Source organism: Rhyacophila brunnea, unplaced genomic scaffold (genome assembly GCF_057557595.1).
Source record: "Rhyacophila brunnea isolate RB1 unplaced genomic scaffold, BYU_Rbru_1.0 scaffold_19, whole genome shotgun sequence".
In the NCBI taxonomy this organism is placed as follows: domain Eukaryota; kingdom Metazoa; phylum Arthropoda; class Insecta; order Trichoptera; family Rhyacophilidae; genus Rhyacophila; species Rhyacophila brunnea.
In genome coordinates this window covers 8067138-8073137 of record NW_028232848.1, presented here as the reverse complement: position 1 = coordinate 8073137, position 6000 = coordinate 8067138, and positions in this window count along the sequence as shown.

Sequence of the window (6000 nt, the reverse complement as noted above, 5' to 3'; positions counted from 1 at the left end):
TTGCTCGAGGCACTTAGACTATAGTTGAAGTTATTGGCGTTGGTATGCAGAACATTTTTCTATAAAAATGTTAGTTTTTATGTTTTTGGTACTTAGCGCCTTAATTAATACACGTATTCATTATGTTTTATGATGAAAATGTAGTGTATGTATGTGAATCTAAACGTTGCTCTAAGAATGTAAAAGGAATCCGATTAGCTAAGAGCAAACGTTGCTCAGAGTAATCTGTCAATTGTTACGCCTTTCTGTTGCTTTTGTGTTGCCGTTCACTGTACAGGTTCGTTGTCTTATTAATAAAATTAATCTATCTATTCATATAATGTTACTCTCATAAATAGGGGACACGCTAATATCCGAGTTAGCTAAGTAACAACTTTGTAAATATTTAAATCAACGTAATGGTTTGTAATATTTGTGATAAGAGTAATCAAAATTTTTAATTATGTTGTAACTTATGACGTCCTTGCACTAGCTTATAATTATTATTTTAATCATATTGTTTTTTTTTTATTAAATAATGTAATGTTAAATTAATTTTTATTGAGTTTTATATGCTAATTTTTATTTGATTTGCATATTATAGCAGTGACGTCCCGTAGGGGTAGGCAGATTGAGCGTCGCTTGGGGGCGGCAGTTACCCAAGGGGCGGCAAATCGAGGAGAATCATTAGGTATATATAGAAATAGCAACCTAAAGTTAGTAATAACCGAAATATCTTTCCATTAAAAAAATCATCTCACTGGTTGGAAACAAAATGTATTTATTAGGTAGGTATCTCCTGTAAAAGTTTTAACAGAACTTTTTTGTCGGGTTCGCGATGTATAGTTTACTTCCGTTGACCTTGGACGTCATGTTCTTTGTGAACAGCAATGACACGTGCATACCTAATTTAAAATTTATCCAAATATGTACCTACCTATCTGAAACCGTAGACTCGCAATATTGTATATTGAAGCAGAGATGGCATTTAAATTAGATTTAGTGGTAGATATCTTGTTAGTAATGTATCCATACAACACATTTCTTAGATATATGAGTCACAAAAGGATGATAAAAAGTAGGTACTGAATAAAAAAAAATGTGGCAGCATTTTGGCAGTGCCTAGGGGCGGCATTTTGTCTAAGGACGTCACTGTATTATAGTATTCATTGATAGAATGACAGGTAAATAAATAGTTTAACGATAAGATATCCAACCTTTTCTATACTCCACATCTTAAGGAAATCTTTTAATAATGTTCACAACTCCTGCAAAAGTATTATCACATTTGAATACAAAGAAGTATGACTGAAAAAGTGTGCACTATTTTGTCAGATCGCCTATAGCATACCTAAGTTATTATGGTTCGGCTAGGCAGGGTTTAATTGAATTTTAAATTCTAACCAGCACTGTTTGCAAATTGTATTCTCAGTTCAGTAAAAAATAAATAAGTATTTCTGACAAAGTTTAGTGTGCACTATTTATGTCGAATCTTAATAGCCTACATACACATTTCGCCACTGGTATATAACTATATGGTATGATATTTAAGAATAAGTAGATATATTTACATGTATTTTGAGACATTTGTGTAAATATAATCGCCAAACGCTTAAAACATTATTATCTATTAAAAATTATCTCTGAAAAAGATCAAAGTATCGATGATTCCAATTCATTAAGATAGTTTGACCGACGCAACTACAGTCGAAGAGCGGTTTCCGTTTTCCCAAAATAAAGTCAAATTCCTCGGCCAGCGGCAGTTCACATCCTCGGAAACAAAATGTTGTTAATTTTTTTTCTTTGGGATCGACACAGATATACCGCGAGTCCCACCCAATTGAGAAAATTCCACATTAAAGACAACTCTGAGCGTGTGGTGATATCTCCAACATTGTGGTGGTGATGTGTTTGAATGTGTTTGTATACTGGGCGTCTCTATTCCTTCGGCAGGGGGGTTTGCAGCTTATTTTGGTGCCAAAATACCCCCTCTCAGATCCGACGATGATGATTGTGTGTGTGTTGGTAGGCGTGTGTGGGTGTGTGACGCTTTTGGATGATCTACAAAGCTAACGTTGATTATAGAGATAGTAAATATTGAATATTATATTTTTTTTATATAAATATATTTTTAATGCCATTTTTTTAGGCGGGCACTTATGGTACCATGATGCATATATAAGTGGCGAATGGTGGAGGTAGGCTGTTAAGGTCCGCCATAAATAGTGCACATTAAACTTTGTCAGTCATACGTTTTTGCTTTCATTCAAAGAATACTACAATTTACAGATGGTGTTGGTTAGTTTTTAAAATTCAATTGAACCCTGCGAAAACCAAGCTATAATAGAAAAATAGTCAATAAATACTCGTCTATCTATAAAATATCTAAAATTATGCAATTAAATCATACATAACTTTGGATATTTTATAGAAATTGTAATATTTTTTATCTATTATAGTTTGGTTTACACAGGGCTTGATGGATTTAAAAAAAACGAACCATCAATATTCAACTGTATTCTTAATCCAACGAAACAAATAAGCATGAATGAAAAGGTGTGCACAATTTTGTCATATCGTCCAAAGTATACTAAAACTATTATGATTTCGTTTAGGCAAGGTTTAATTGATTTTTAAAAACTAACCAACAACATCTGTAAATAATTGTAGTCTTAGTTAAATAAAAACAAATACGTATGACTAACAAAGTTTTATGTGCACTATTTATGGCGGATCTTAACAGCCTACCTCCACCCTTCGCCACTGGCATATAGTAATAATATATATACGCCACATGGATACATTATCATAAATATATAGCAATGAATGAATTGAGTCAGAATTACAATTAACAAAATTATATAATATACAGGACATTTTTTTTTAAGTTGACAGTTATTTCGGTTGTAGGTAATACCATTCTCAAGACTACAGAAATTAACTAATAATACGGTTTCCATGTAAGTAGGTATAATTTAAGAAAAGTTTCAAGGAGGTGGAAAAAGTTCTTGTTGTCTCATTTTGTGAGTTACAACCGAAATGACTATCGACTTGAAAGTATATTGTAGAATTTAATATAATTTATATTATCATTTTGTATGAAAATGAAGCTGAAAAGAGTGTGTTTATTGTGTACTATTTAAATTAGTTGCATTTTTAACACTACAACTGGCCATGCGATCAATAAAATAGTTTATTAGAATCAACACAGTACCTAGTAGTAGCAGTGAAACAATCATATAAACACCTAGGCTTTGAGAAAATCGCATACGGGCATTGTGACTTCACCAACAATCATACCCAGTTCCCCCAGATGAGAAGCCAGTGTCTTAAAGTATATGTTTTATAACATTGCACTTTTTACTACACTGATACGCCTAGTTGCCTGATTAAATCGCATAAAATTAGATCAAATGGTATTCACTTGTATTAATAATTAAATAAATAGATAATATATGTAAAAAAAATGGTATGTGTACTTATGTACGCGCGTTAGAAGTTATACTTCTTTGGCGTAACAAAACAAAACTTGTGATAAACTAGATTCTTTGACTAGCTCTTAATTATCTTGTTAAATTACACACTCAAGAAAAAGGACCGCTTATTGGAGCGCCGTTGGTTTATTTCTATACATTTTAACTTATATTATTCAATTATATAATGGTTTCTCGTTGTTTTTATTTTTAAACTACCAAATGTCACTCTGATGTTTAATCGTTTGTTTACGTAAGGAATCGCAAATGGCCGACAGTAATAAATTCGCTGCCTAGGCAACGGAACAATTCTAAACTATAATACTATACTGTATCATCGTCACGATTGCAGTATCATACTGTAGCGTAAAGGTAGTGCGTTCGGCTGATAACCGAACAATCGGTGGTTCGAATCCAATTGATTGCGTTTTTTTTCCTGTGAAAAAATAAAGTATGTGTTACATGTCACACGCCAAAAATACACTCTGATCTGATTTTCCAAACGCGCCTAAAGAATTAGTATAACCTCAAAAATATATTTTTAGAATATATTACATAATTTTCATCTTAGAGCTGGAGTGCAAAGTTATGAAGCGTGTACTTTACGCGTTGTACTACGACGTCCACCTCCATCCATTTAGTATTTTTGATTGATTTGTAGCAAACTACACTATTTAAGCTCGCGTCTGTGAGAATGAATACTAAACAAAATGTCATTTTAGAATCATAGTTACAGTCAATTCCATAAATTATTAATTATCATTATCACTGTTAAGCTCCGTTCGTGAAGTTGTATTATGGCTTGGTTTACGCAGTGTTTAATTGAATTAATAAGAATAGCCAACACCATTTTACAACGTTTTTATTAGCTCGTATTCTTATTTGTCCGGTGGTTGTTTGTCCGGTACGAATCTTGCAATCGATTTTTAACTAACTTCACGACTATATAGACATTCGAAACTTTTAGAATATATCAGAATACGATGCCAATGCATTCTTTTAATACTTTTAGCCATCTTTAAGTAGAATTGAATTCATTTTCAGTTAATTCTGTTTTGTATGAAAAGTTATTTCGGAAAAAATCCGTAATCCAATTCACTATTATTGGTTGCTAAGTGGGTGGTCCTAGCAACTAAATTATTAATATGTACGTGCGTTACTATGGAAATCAAAATGACATTTCAGTATTCTGTATTTGTTTGTTTTTTATTTACTTCTTTTTTTTTTTTTTTTTTTGTGATTTTACCGAGGCTTTGACTGCGACTCGCTGTCATATCGCCTCTTCTCTTCTAGAAGGGGATCCTTCGATCAGGTCCTCACTCCTATTCTGTTAAATGGCTTTATAATTATTTTGTCTAGTTCTTCCGTCTTTCTTTCTTTCTTCTTTAGACGCCAGTGTTTTATGCACCAGAATCGCTCTCCTCCGTATCCATCCCTTCTGTATTTTCGATACACCGTGTAATCATTGAATTTCAGATAGTCTAATTCAGACCTCAGCCAAGTCTCTGAGATTAATGCTATTGAAATTTTTTGTCTTATTAAGTAGAGTTCTATATCATCCTTTTTTTGCTTCATACTTCTGGCATTCCATTGTAAAATCCTAATTTGTTCTTTATTATCCATTTTGCTCCAGAACCTCCCCTAGAATTTCCTTTAAGTGTCCTTCTTTGAATTGTTTGCATACCCAGTCCACTGCTTTAATTATTAGTTGTTTAATGATCTGCTGCCAGTCTCCCCCTTTCAGCAAGACTTTCATAATTTCTCCCATCGCGTTAACCTCTGTCTTCCCCTTTGAATTTTTCTTATTTTTTGTAGGCTTTACGCTACTACCTGTAGATATTATTGTTGAGCCTGAAGCTTCTACCACCGCTTCTTCTTTCTTTTTGTTTTCCTTAGTTTTTTGAATTGTTTCGCTTTCATCTCTTCCTACGATTTTTTTTTGTTTTAATATGTCAGCATAGCTATTATTTAACATTTTTTTTTTTGCTTCCTTGAAAGGTATGTTCATTTTTTTCATTGCTTCTTTGCAATTCTTTTCCTCTTGCCACTTTGGGCATTTTTGGCTGTTTGCCGCGTGGTTACCTTTGCAATTGATGCACGTAATTTCCTCGTTTTTTTCGCAGGTTTTGTGGTTTTCACCACACTTAGGGCACGTTTCTACTGTACGTCCGCAATTGTTCGCGATATGCCCATATCGCCAGCATTTGTAGCATTGCATAACCCTGAATACATACGGTTCTACAGCAAAAGAGACTCCATATATGTAAATTGTTCTCGGCAATATTTTCTCCCCAAATTTAATACTGACTGACGAGGTCTTTGTCAGCTCTCCTGTATCACCTTTTCTTGTCAACCTCTTAAGGTTGATTACTTTTGCATCACTTTTGATTTCCATTTGCAGTTCTTGGAGGTCCATATCAATATCGACTTTTCTTATTACTCCATAAGAGCAGGAGTCATTCTCTTTGGTCACAAAACCGAGATCTTTGAGTTCTCCAGCTTGTTTCACTTTATCTGCTTCTTTTTCGTCTTCTACTTGGATGTACGT